The 13,679-nt window shown below is 52.1% G+C and overlaps 1 long non-coding RNA gene across 1 annotated transcript in view; it reads left to right on the forward strand.

Annotated features, from left to right (window-relative positions):
• LOC115948381 overlaps positions 1–11,069 on the forward strand; it is a 13,244-nt gene extending 2,175 nt beyond the window's left edge. Inside the window, exons 2-3 of the long non-coding RNA XR_004082202.1 lie at positions 7,811–7,922; positions 10,225–11,069. This is a non-coding gene — a long non-coding RNA (uncharacterized LOC115948381). The remainder of the gene's footprint in view (positions 1–7,810; positions 7,923–10,224) is intronic.
• The last annotated feature ends 2,610 nt before the right edge of the window (positions 11,070–13,679 follow it).

The following is a 13,679-nucleotide window of genomic DNA, read 5'->3' on the forward strand; positions in this document are numbered from 1 at the left end:
AGCAGGACACAGGGCTTTTTATCACTCCTTGTCTGAACCAGTTAGGTAGGATTGTTGTGTGCTGGGAGGTGGTTACTCTAAAGGTGTCTGTGCTTCAGTGGCATCCTGCACCATCCTTCATCCAGAGAGCAGGCAAGAGGAGAACTCTCCATCCAGTGGAGTGAGGTGCCCCTGGGGCTGTGACGGGATGCAGGAGCAGGACAGGAGACCCTGTAGTGACATAGATGCTTCCACATTGTGGTGGGCAGGAGGTCCCTGCCTGGTTTTGCACTTTGCAGCACCTCCAAGCCCTGGCATCACAGGCCTTGATGGGGCTCAAGCCCAGGCAGGATGAGGGCACACCTTGCCACCCTGCGTTAGCCTGGCTTGAGGAAAGAAGAGCATCTGAACTGCAGATGAAGCATGGAGCAGAGCCCAGCTGCTCAGCTGGGCCTGCAGTTTCTTACCTCCACCCTGTGACCAGCATTAGTTCTCACTGCTTGGCTGCCAGGAACCCAAACGGTGCCTTGCTCGGACAAGCTGTCAATCCAGGGATTTTTGTTTTCACATTAAACCAGCTAAGTATTCAGAATCAGTTCCAGCTACCACCACAGGGAAAGCTACTCCAAGATACATAAATCCCTGCCAAACCTGCCTGTGCTACCTCTGAGGCAGCAGTGCCAGTGCTCTGTGGTGCTGCAGGAGTGGGTGTGTGCCAAGGCTCTGACCCACCATCGGGCACTCACACGGTGTCTGGCTGAGCTCACGGGGAGAGGATCCCTCTGCAAACCTGCACACAGGGAGCTGCCCTGACACCACTTTGCTGAGGGGCATCCAAATGTGTGCCCAGATCTCTGTCCTCAGGCAGCGGTTGGAAAGGAGGGGATAATGCCTGCCTGCAGCCTCATGTGGAGGAGGGCAGGATGAGGGAGCTGGCGTGCTGTGCACCATCCTGTGCTCAGGTCCCCGTGGCTGTGGGGGCCACTCACTCCACATCCATGCACGGGGCAGGATGAGACCTTGCCGTGTAGGACAGCCACACTCGAGCCATTTGCTGCGTGCCTGGAACTTTGTTTCCCTGGGTTTTCCCCATGTGGTTTGCGGGACCTGGAGCTTGTTGGCCTGCTGGGCACACCACACAGCATGTCCCTTTTCCAGGGTGAGCTTGTCTGGCTCTCCCAGTCCTGTTTTGGGAAGCAGGGATCAGGGGAGTATGCCCTGCCGGGCACGTAGGCCATCCTCGGGTAATGACTCTGAGTGTTTGGCCCTCTGATGTAATGAACTAATTAGGAATTTTCTGTCACCACAGCTGGACTCACCTGGCTTGTACGCTACAGCCGGGTGATCCTCACTCCGTGTGACAGTCCTCCAGCCTCACGGGGCACCAGGAATAGCAGCGAGGGGATCACATGGCCCCTCTGGCTGTCCTCCCCTGCACTATGACAGCCTTCTGGCAGCCACGCGTGCAAGCGTCATGAGGTGGCTTCAGTGGCTGTGGAGGAGCGTGCTGCTCCTTACCAGCCCCCAGGACAGGCAGGTGATGCGTCTCCTGATGTCCCCCGGCAGCGCATGTGGCCAGGGAGCAGCCCTGGCAGCAGTGGTCATGGCACCCCTTATTCAGCAAAGATAACCAGGGGCACTCAGGTGACCAAATGCCTTTGGAAATTTCTCCCTGGTGCTTTGCAAGGATCCTCGTGGCAGGCAAAGAGCTGAGCAGGGCAGACCTGTGCTCCTTGCAGCAGGGAAGCATCCTGCTGCCTGTGCAGGCATGGCACTCTGCTCGTGCTGCCCCTGTGGTGCCAGCAGCTGTGAGGTGGGGTAGGCACAACATACAGGGGCTCCGCTTCCCAAGTAACACAGAGTACAGAGAATCCTTCACTGCTGGGGAGTGATTTTCGTACCTGTCCAGGTGCACGGGTTGCATACTGGGCCTTCAGTGCTGATGCTGGCTCAAGGCATGCCAGCATCACTGGGTTTTCCCCCAGGGAACCCCTGGAAAGAGCCCTCTCCCAGCATGTGGCAAGGGCTGGTGTCTGTGAGTGGACATGCTGAGAACCACCATGAAGGTGGGTGGGGGGTCCTGGGGAAGGCATGCTGGGCATAAGCAGAAATCAGCCACAGCTGCTGGAAGAGCCTCGGAGAGGAAAAGAATTCAGCCCACGGAAAATGAATTATTGTTGACGTTCACTGAACATTTGTTTAGATTAAGCAATATGGCTCCAAGTTTCTCAGCTGTGGGGAGCCGGTCACCACAGCACTTACTGGATGTTTTTTGGTGTTTCTGTCATGGCACTGGCCAGGGCACTGAGTGGCAGCAGGGAGAGCTGGCCCCATCCTCAGAAGCCTCCTCCTCTGCACCACACCATCTCTCCTGGGTTCTCCTCTGCCAGAGAGCTGAGGCAATGGTGGTTTTCCTTTCCAGAAGTGGATGCTCTGGGTGATGCCCTGTACCAGAATACAGCATTTGCAGGGAGGCCGTGATGGAGCATCTGGTGCAAGGACCTGTGGCTGCCGGAGATACGGAGGTGACAGGAGCCTTGCCCCAGCTTGGTCCCAACCCTGCTGGGATGGTGACAATGGGGTCCCTGCAGTCATGAGGGCAACGACTGTTCCACCGACTTCCAAATGCAGAGTTTGGGAAAAGCTGTGGCCTGGGACTGTGAGCTGCTCTCCACTGGCACCAGCACTTTGTAGCAGTTGTATGTGTGGCTCTGCCAGCTGGGCATGCAAAAATACCTCAGAGGCACGGAATAAAACGTATTTATTTCTTAGAAATCTGTATAAATTGGAACCATCTCCCAGCAAGAAGTGCTGAGTTCAGTTTCCCGATGTAAAGTGGCAGCTACAATGAAGCAAAAGACAAAAAAGGGCTGGACCACCCACTGTCAGGGGAGAGAGTGCCTTGGGCCCCCGGGGTGCTGGGAGGGGGAACCATCTGGACCCTAGGGTATCTGCAGGTGGGACGCTTGCTGCCTGCAAATGTGGGGAAGGCTTCCCTCAATCCTCCACAAACCCAAGAGAGCCACCTTAAGAGCTCTCCCTCCATAGGACCAAACGGGATCCGCCAGGCGTTTCATATACCATATTCTATAGCCAAGGAAGCCTTAACAAAGAGCCGTACGCTCTCACGTTTCGCTTCAGGCTTCTCCCTGCTGCAGCTGGAGCTGAGTTTTTAAAAATCTTTGTGTCATTATTTCGTTCCTCTTTTGATTCAGCCATCGAGGGACAAGGAGATGCCAAATGAAAAGAATGGGCATTTAAACAGAACTAGATTGAAGAGGCAGTGTGTGCGCTGAACAACAAGTCTTTTTACATTTCATATGATCTTATACATGGGCCCCATTCAGTATATTTCCCCTCTGTTTCATCTGAATGTACAGAATTAGCCATTCACATCCTCTGGAATTACGGCTCTTTAACATTTCCATTGGGAGCTGCCTCCATATTTTGGGGGTTGGGAGTGTTATTAGCTCAGCTGGGGAAGCACAAGCTGAGGTCAGAGTTGGTCTTGCAGGCTGGAAATGAGCTCTTTCTTTTTTTGGAAAGTGCAAGATTTGGTGCATGACGACTCTGGTCAGAAAGATCTACGACCATACACAATAATATGTATGTGCTAGAACATGCATGGATCTGGTTTCAGTGGAGGGGGTCTTTTTCACATTAATCCCAGTGAAGTTATTTCTTTAGACAGAAAAGCGAGCCTCGGTTTTTGGCTGCGGGGTGAGCTCCGCGATCGCCTGAGGTCGCACGCGTGGCCGTGTCCTGGTGCGTGGCTGCTGCCTCATTGTCTTTTTGAAAAACAAATATCAAAAACAAATATTTACTGTGCTATTTACTAAAGCTCCCTGGATACTGATACAAATTTAGAAGAGTTGGCCCAGAAAACTCATTCAAACTGAATTAGAGTCACAAGAGGAAAACCATGAGGGATGTGTGCGTGCAGCTAATTCTGCTGAAAAGTTCTGGACCTGGCACTGCTGCCCTGAGTGAGGATGGGACTCTGCAGTGGCATTGGTGCATCCTGCAGCCTATGCTGCCTTCCCTGAGAGTCCTGCAGCATCCCTGTGGTGTTACTTACACACATCATCAGAAGGAAAAGGGCTGGCTTGGGAATGTTTCTCTTGTGAATCTGCCTTTTTTCTAGCTTTACTTGTCTGCTGGCACACCTAAGCTAGTGTCCCCTTTGGGGGTGTTCCCCCTTTCCCCAGCATTTACATACAGGGGGGTTTATTGCCAGACAGCTGGGATGTCAAAGGGAACAATCTGCAGAGAGGAGAGAGCGGATCCTGCCGTGTCTCTGCTGGCCGCCTCGCAATGCCTGCTGCAGAGAGGTGCTTCCCTTGGGGGACCGAGTGGTCTGCAGGAACCAACATCCCAGAAAGAAGTCTCTGCCTCCTCTGCCACTCTTTCTTTGCTATATATTTAACTTTTTCTATCTATGGCTCCTACATCATAATTTCCTCAGGCCACTTCATCTGGTCATTGTGGAAATGAGGACAAGGTGGCAAACAACAAACATGGGCCCCCAACAGGGCAAATAAACCCAGCAAGGTCGACTGTGACTCAGAAGGCAGCAAGACTCCCATTTTCCCCCTCACCTGGCTTTCTGTAAGACAAGGTTTAGCTGCTCCTCAAGGGCAGGAGCACAGACCTGGGAGCTGCAACATCATGCTCTGCAGGGGCTTGTTGCCAGTTGACTTCACTTTTATACACAGCATCTGCTAGAGAGCCTTCACCTGAGCCAGGCACAAATCCCAAGTCCCCTGTCGACCACCCCTGAACCAGTCAGGCACAACCAGGTTTCAGGCTTTCCCGGAGATCCCTTCAGTCACAGCCCCCTGCCTTAATTTAACCTGGTTATTTATACCTTTTCCTGTGTGTGTTTAATTATAGCAAAACCTGGCAATACTGCTGTGCTTAACGGTCTGTTGGCATTTCCATTATGAGCCCAGACTGGAAGGGATTATATAGCCTGAGTGTTTGAACTGAGCCTCAGACAGAGACTTGGCATAGACTTGCAACCCAAATACAGAGATTTCCAATTGGCTAATGGCAGTTTTGAAAAGAGAACATTTTTCACATGCTTAGGCCCTTCCATTTGCTCAAGCTGCCTTCCTCTGTTTTAAACTCGGCAAGCAAGGAGTCGTAATTCAGCCTGTTAGAGCAGTGACTCATGTTCATTGCACAATGATGCCATAACCAGCCAAGGCAAGGCCTTCTGCCTTAAGAGGAATTACACACAGAGAGATGACTGGGGAAAGTCAGCTCTTTCACTCACCGGAGCCACACCATCTGTGCATCCTAACTGCAGCTGCCATGGCCAGCATGAGTTGTCTGACCACGTCTCAGGCTCTGCAGTGGAGACACCTAATGTCACCAGGATGTCCTGGACTTCATGAGCAGCTGGTAGCACTTACAGGCATCAGTTGTTTCATCCTCAAGTAGATGAATCAAACAGGATCTCTCAGTGAAGTCCTAAAAATGCTTTTTCTTCCCATTATCTCTGTGGGGAGTCAGGGGTAATAGGCTCAGGCAGCCGTGTCCACAGCAGGGATAATCTGCTGGGACCAGTCACATTTGCTGGGAATCTAGAGGAGCTCCCATGGTGGGATGTGGTCCATCCATCTATCTCCACAAGATTTTTCTCTAACAGCATGCAAGACAGAGCAAGAGCAGGCAAAAAGCTATGTCTTTTTTTAATGCACAGGAGTCTTTGACACAGAAGAACCAAGTGATTCGCCCACGGTCTCCAGTAGGTCAGAGAGCCTTCCCTGGGAGCAAACCTAGATCTGCACTGCACACTGATGCCTCTGCAGGGCCTCTCCTCCTTCTGAATGCATTAAGTAAGCAAGCTGATATAACAAGCAAGAGAATATAATGTTTTGGGAAGAGTTATAAGTCAAGTTGTCCAGACACCAGCAAAGAAAACCAGCTAGTAAATGAAGTGAAGCTTGTAGCAAAGACCATGTGTTGCAAAACAGCCTTTCTCTCCAGAAAGCTTACTTTTGACCTTGGTGGAAGGTCTTCTGTGTCTGTGTCCAGTGGAGAGATGGTCCATCCATTGCTGTCTCCAATCTCTTGCCTGTTGGAATCTGAGTGGAAGGAGGTGAATACCAGACCGTGTACTCAGCTGGAGGAGAAGCATCAAGGTCCAAAGCTGCTGCATTTGCAGCTCATACCTATAGGGATGCTGTGCAAGGTGCCCTGGCTGCTGCTGCCCTGGAGCTGGGGCTGCACTTCATTGCCCATCTCAGGGGTACCGGAGTTGGGTGAGCTCACCCAGGCTGTGCTAGGCAGCTGCACCCCCTGACCTGGGAAGGGCTGGTGGGGACTGGACAGAGGAGACAGCTCTGTTCCCATCAGGGCTGTCACCATGGGAACTTTAGGGACCGAGGCCATTTATGGCTGGTTGTAAACCCTGACTCTGACAGCAAAGCCTTTCTTTGCCTTTTCCTCTGGACTTGGCCCTGAGTGTCTCAGAGAAAGCAGGCTCAAATTCTACCTCCGGCTGGCTCTGCACACACATCCCCTGGCACTGAGCGCTGGCCCGCTGCGTGGGAGCTGCTCAAGCTCAGAGAAGTGTCCTGGCTGTCTCTCCCAGGGAAAGTGGAGCAGACGCCTGAGGTGGCTGAGCATCGCAGGTCTGACAGCTCTGCAGACACCTGTGGATAAGCAGGAGGAGAGAAATGGTGGGTTAGCAGTGCCATTGCCCCTTGGAGGAGCTCTCAGATCAATTTGTGAGGCAAGTGATCTCTGCTAAAGTCTAGCTCCCCTCGGCAGATTCCCAGCTTTGAGGCTGGAAAGGCTCATCTTTCGGCTTGGCCAAAACAGAAAGTGCTGTGGTGAAAAGATGGAGAAACAGCTGGCAGGAGCCACCCTGTGGAGGGAAAGTTGAGGGCAGAAGGACTTCAGCAGCCAAATCTCATCTGGTCCTCCTTCTGATGCCAAATGCTCTGTGAAAGCCACTTGGGTTGTACAGTTCCTGAGGACTACTCCAGTTTGGATGCCTGCCCAGCCTTCCTCTAGAGAGAGAGGTTAAAACACAGACCTGGTATCGATACTGCTCTGTCTCCTGGGAGCTACAGTCCAGGTAGCTCATGACCATCTTGTCCTTTTGCAGGCTGAGCACCCTAGCCGGAGCACTGATCCCACTGTGTGCCCTGCTAACAAAATGTGGTTCCATGGCCATGGTGCTGAATGGGAGCCTCCATGGCAGAGGATTGTCTGGCAGGGCAGGACCTGGGGACCAGGAGGCAGCCCTTGTTCTCCACAGGGAAGGCCTGGGGGAGGGAGGGCATTTTGCCAGACTGCCCAGCTTTCAGGAGTTCAGGTGTGTGTTAAAAAGTAAAAGCTCCCTGCAGAATACAGAACCTGCTATTACAGCAGAATAAAAAATTCAATACTCAATACTTAGTTATAATTTGCACTCGATGATCCTTGTGGGTCCCTTCTGACTCAAGATATTCTAATACAAAGAGAAAGCTCCAAGAGATACTCTCCAGCCACTCCATACAGAAAGCCTTTCAGGGGAGAGCTGCCCACCAATGCTCCCTTCCCCAATGGCCCCCACATGCACAAATTTTCCTCATAATTTTCCCCACAGCTTGAGGTCCAGCTCTGCCTATCAGGCCTGCCAGAACCTGTGACCCCATGTCCTGGCAAAGTGCTGCACTTAGAATGACATGGACCACTGCTTTCTCCATTCTTCTGCTTCAAGTGCCCTGATTTCCGTGGTGGATGAGTCAGTGGCTGGCACCTTGGCTGGGAAGATGGACGAGCCACCCCCATGCTGCTGACACAGCCTGAATACAGACTTCCTGCTCTTTCCTAGGTATGAGATCAGGAAGAGGAGATGTGCTTCCTAAGAAAAAGTGACTGGATTTGTTCTGGGCTTCCTGTGGGATTCTGGGAGAAAAATGAAAAGGCTTTGCTGCTGTGTGAGGGTAAGTGCTGCTTTTTTAATTTTTTTTTAATGTGTGTTGCTTTTGCATGTCTTTATTTTTAAGAAAGTGGTAGGAAAATTTTCCTCCTTAAGGGAAAAACAAAGCAAAAGCAGAGACTGGTAGTGTTGACTGCTCATTCATGGAGAACAGTGGTTCCAGGAAAGACTGAAGTCTGTTTTTACTGGTTCCTACAGCTAATGAAGTATGACTGTGAAGGGGGCTCCTAATGCTAGTGGGAAACAAGGCTCACAAGCTTCAAATGTTTTCTTGGATGATCTCCAAACCTTCTGCCCTCCTTTGGGCTACAGCTGAGGTTGGAGACCTCAGAGCTGTGAAGACTTCAGTGCAGCTGCTTCCAAGCAAAACCAGAGCCATCACAATGAAAATAAATAAATAAACAAATAGTGCTATTCTGAGTCTCAGACACATTGGAGTGTTTCATTTGCACCACAGCATGCAGGATGCGTCCCTCCCTGTTTGGGAGCAGTGTCCTGATTTCCAGTCTATGACTTTCTGGTGAATTCCCTCCTCTGTCTTCCGAGAGGGGAGCCTGCACACCTCTCACAGACTCTCAGCTCACTCTTAAAGGGCTCTGTTGGTTTCCATTAGCAGGGCATCATGGTGTAGGACTGATTCACCCCCTATCAGCAGGAGCCCTCACAGTGTATTCCCAAGACATGCAGCTACCCCTCCATACCTCCTGTTAAAAGAAACCTTTTTGCAGATGCGGTCTTGCCCTGACACCTCCAAAGTCAGCTCTTATGCTCCCTGCACACCTTTTGGCTGTCACCTCTGCCTGCAATGCTGTCCAACACCTCTTGGTTTAAATGAGTGTTTGCCTCATTTATTGTTGGAAATACTCAGCAGCTGGCTGCCCCCTCCTCCTGCCCCCCTCCTTATTCCTTCTTGGGATATCTCAGCTCTCTCCAGGGCTGCAGCCTTGCAGGATCCTCTGCATCATTGTCCCGTGCTCTCAGTTGGTTGCATTTCTTCATTCTGAGCCCTAATGGAGATTCACCTTCCTTTTCCTTCCTAGATTCAGTCCAGTTTCCCTTCAGTCAAATTCCCATCCCAAATCCTCCCTCCTCACCACAGTTCCTGGGTTTGTCTCTTGGTCCCATCAGCACCTTTCCCCAAATGCCTGTGCATGCACTGCTCATTCTGTCCGAGCCAGGATGGGGCCAGGTGTGAGGTGGCAGCAGCTGCCTCATCTCAGGGATCGTCCTGACTTGTGATTTGGATTGCAGTGATCCATAGCTTTGCTCCTCTGGAAATCCTGCTCAGCCCTTGGCTGGAATGCATCCTGAAAGGGGAAAAGTTTCAGGGAATTGGGCCGGTGAGCTCTGTAAGAGTGCCTTAAGGGAGCACATGTGAAACGGAACATTTCAAAGGCTTGGCTAAGTTTGGCGGCAGCAAAGGGTGCATCTGGACTAAACCAAAGGCCTTCCCTGCTTCTCCTTTTGCCAAACTTCAAGTCTGTATGCCAAAAACATGCAGCTTGAAGAGCTCTTCAAAGAAAAGGTCATCAGATTTCTCTGTAACAAAAGCAAGAGAAACCAAAGCATTTCCCCTTACAATGTTCTTGGAAGTAGATGAATCATTTTGGCTGAAATTATATATTTTATAACGCTATTTGCTTAGATACTTCAGCATTAGGCAGCTAACCAGCAAGATTAAGTTCAACCCAAACATTTTAGCATGGCCTAGTTAAAACCAGCTGAATAACAGCGCTTGGCATGGGAAGAGTGACTGCAGGTCCACAGCACTGGGGAGGAGCAGACTTACCTGCAATGCCTGTCCCTTGTGTCATTGCTGTCATAGATCTGCTGGAATGGTGATAATGTTTGGTCAGGGTGAAGGAAACTTAAACTTTCTTCATTTTTTGCCTTCATTTTCTTTCTCCTTCATGCCAGAATGACAGTGCCCTATCTTTAAGCTGTGAGTGGTATACCCTGGTTTGGAGATGGCACTTGGAGTGGAGATAGTATGATTTCTTAGGCACAGTAGAGTTGGTCAGCTTATACCACTGCTTTCCAGCTACCTCAAACTTGCACCTCATGGCAGCTCAGGGTGGTGGTGTATCCTGCATCACATTCTGCATCAGCAGGAGGCTGTGTGATCCCTACCCCAGGGCAAGGAGGGGAGGGAAGAGCAGAGCCAGGCATCACAGACCATGGCGTGCTGGGAAGTGCAGATGTGCAAGAGGAAATGGATGAAGATGGGGGCTCTGGGGGCAGGCAGGGCTGGATGCGGCTGTACCACCGCTCTGGACCGTACAGTATCCTCTCCCATTTTTCTGCAGGGCGATGAAATGGTGCTTTACCAGCTTCTCTTCTGGTGGTCTGTGCTGTGTCTGTGTTCTGTCAAGCTGGGGAGTCAGCATCCCAAACAGAAGTGATGCTGCCAAGGACTGGGAGGAACTCATACTGCGAGGAGACCAGCACCAGGATGTTCAGCTGGGCCACAGCAAACGACAGAGGGCTGCACTGCAGCAGTGGAAGTGTTGCAGAGGACGGCAGAAGCCTTAAGTCTTTGTTTAGCTGCTGAAACATGGTGCACTGAGAGGTATATGCAGTTGCTGCATCAGCTCAGGGCCCTGTTCCCTCCTCTCTCTCCTGCACCACAGCTGTGCCCTGGCACAGGCCACTGCTGTCACAGAAGACAAGGAAGGCAAGAAGCTGACCCTGCAGTGGGTGCAGACAGGGCTGGGAAGCCCTTTGCAAAGGTGCTATGTGTCCTCAGAGGTGCTGGTTTTGCTCTGCTGGCAATTTCCCATGAGCAATCTTTCTCCTCTCTGGGAGACTAAATAGCCTCCGAGCAAGGAGAATCTGGCAGTCATCCTGGGCCCTGCTGTGTCACTGGGGTGTTTGGGGAGGGGAGAGAATAACCCAAGAGGTGGAGAGCAGGAACTCATGGTGCAGCTGCAATTTCCACAACAGCCTCCTTACTCTCCACCTCTGCCATGGGAAGGGCTCTCCACATCTCCTGGGTGCTTGTGAGGAGCAAACCACGCTCTCCTTTCTGCCCATCTGCTGAGTCTGTGCCATCTCTCTCCCATTTAAGTATTTCTTGCCACTGGTGATATGGACACTTTTGACAAATGAGGAAGAAAGGAGGGACATGTCAGGGTTTGGACAAGGGAATAAATATTTAGACTCAGATCTGCAGAAGATGATGTGGTGCTTTGCATCTGGCTGCCCCCACGATGTGATGAGCAGCCTCCGAGGTCAGGAGAGTTTGTCCATCCTATGCTTGGGTGGCTTGTGGGTGCTCAGCACGGCTCCAGCATTGTGGTATCTCCTGCCAGCCTTGGTCACCTACTGCTGTTCCTCGGTTTGAAGCTGATGGAGGCCAGGGATGTGAGTCACTGGCCTGCCCTGGCCTTCTTCCATGGGCTCCATTTGGTGCTGCTTTGTGTGTGTGAGAGCGTGCTCCCCTCTCCCAGCTGTGCGTGCCTGCCTGCCAGCACGCCGCTGATCCAAGCTGCAGCTGTGCTGGTTTTCTCCTCTCCTCTAGCTCTGAGTCTTGTTCAGGGGTTAGGGGGAAAGAAGGAGGAGGAAGAAGGGCAGGGGGGAAGAGAAAATAATGCAAAATAAATTAATGAAGCAACACAGGGAGAGATGCCCAGTAGAAGTGGGTGTTCTGCCCATGGGCAGCGTGGTGTGGCATCATCCCCACTGTGCCTTCACCACCAGCGAGCAGATGTTGCCTTCCTATACCTTCCTGGAAGATGAACTGGGGTCCCTGTTGGAAGTCCCTGTGCTTTGTTGGGGGACTTCTAGCTCCTATGGGCACCATAGGAGTTGATTCCCAGGAAAAACCAAGCCACTGACTCACGGCTTTGCGCTCAGTTACGCTGGGGCTGCTTCCAAGCTCTGCGTGTGGTGAGGGGGTCACCCATCCTGCAGGCAGAGGGACTGGACCTTCCTCAGTAGGGCACCATCAGCTCTTGCCCATGCACATTTGCTAAAGCACAGTGGTGAGCGCAGAGCTGCAGAGCCCCTGCAGCAGGAGCTGGCTGGCAGCTGCAGAGCTGGGACACACAGCCTCACCACCTGACAGCCCTCTTCTTTGCAGAAGGTGCCCAGGAAGTCTCCAGCTGTGACAAATTGCAGGGGAACCATGAGACATCCCAAAGGGGAGAGTCCCATATGTCAGGAGGTGTTTGGAGGTAAGTTCTGCTCTTTGCAAAAGGTTGGGGAGGGTCTCAGGGTGGGCTGCCCAGGATCCTGATTCTGGTGGTATCCTACAGACACCATAATTGCCAGAAGGTCTTGTGGGTCAGGAGGTGAACTGAGTGACATTTTTGAGAACTGCAGTGGCATCCTTCTCTCTCCAGTGGGGAGCTGGAGACTTGTGTGAGTCAGTCTGAAGCTTTCCTCTGCATATCACAGGAGGCTCAAAGGCTTTGCCAAATGATCTGTACCCCAGTGCACCCCTCAAAAACCTGTGATGGGTCTTGGCACTGATCACATGGAGTCTTCTGAGGACAAGCAGGAGTGTGGGAAAAGTGATGGACCAGCCAAAACGGTATGGGTCGTGCTACACACAGTCTTGCTTCCCTGTCTTTTATGGTTGATGAATTTGAAAAAGACTCCACAGCCATCAAAATATTGTTTCCCCTCCAGAGCCTTTTTTGTAGCAGACAGTTTCTAAAATGGGCCATTTGGATTTCCCATTACTTGGCCCTGTTAATCCTGTATTTTCCCAGGAAACAGCAATGGCCTAAAGGTTGATTGTGCTTTACCTGGCATGAATACAGATCTGTGGATTATGAGGGTTCCCCTCCTGTGCAAATGAGATTAGGCCAGGCCCCAGTGACATGGGTCAAACTGGGACAGAGCAGTGGCTTCCCAGAGAGGGGATGGGAGGGCTGTAACTTCCTTAGCAGCTGTGATCCTGCAGATATGACGGGGAAGGCACTCAGGGGGTCTGGGCTGGTGTTTAGGCAGCCTGGAGCGGAACCAGGCTGACTTTACAGTTCACAGCTGAGGTGTTCGCTGCAGGCAGCAGAAGGTATTTTCCCAGCCTTTCTGGTGGTCCCTTCTCACAGCTGGAGAAACGCTTTGGATGTGAGTCTCCCCATGTCAAGCCCATGTGCTCTGCGGACTGTGGAGGACAGCAGCTTGGACATGAGAGCAGTGAGGCTGCAGCAAACACCTCTTTGCTTTTCCCTGAGGTGCCCAGGGCAGAGGGGGAAGGGCTTCTTGTGCCCTGGTCCCTAGGCTGAGCCCCTGCCCTCAACCTGACCTTGCTCATCTTGCACACCATGGACTTTCCCTGGCTTGCAAAGCCCAGGTGTGATTGTGGCAGACCTCTGATCAGGGACTTTGCCTCCTGATCCAAGTGCATGAGATGATGTGGTGGCACCCCTCAGCCCAAGGCTCTCCCTGCCCCAGTGAGGCTGGCACAAGGAGTGTGCCCCACTCTGGTGCTGGGGGTGGGCAAGGAGGGCGGGCTTTTGCAGCATGTCCAGCTGTGCTGTGGGACAGGGTGAGGAGCAGGGACCTTGCAGCACCAGCCCAGAAACAAGTCTGTGGATGAAGAAGGGGTAGCTGTGGTGTTGGCGGCGATGGTGGAAATGAGGAGTAGCTGGAGAGAAGGGACCCCCCATCCTCTGAGGTGCTCAGCACCTCACATGATAAGCCCTCGAAATTCCAGGGGGACTTCAGTTGTCCTCAGGTGCTGCATCCTCTGCCATCATGCTGCAAGCAGCAATCTGGGTGTGCCTCAGATTGGGCAGGAGCATCCTTCCCC

This window comes from Geospiza fortis, unplaced genomic scaffold (genome assembly GCF_000277835.1).
Source record: "Geospiza fortis unplaced genomic scaffold, GeoFor_1.0 scaffold41, whole genome shotgun sequence".
NCBI classification, from domain to species: domain Eukaryota; kingdom Metazoa; phylum Chordata; class Aves; order Passeriformes; family Thraupidae; genus Geospiza; species Geospiza fortis.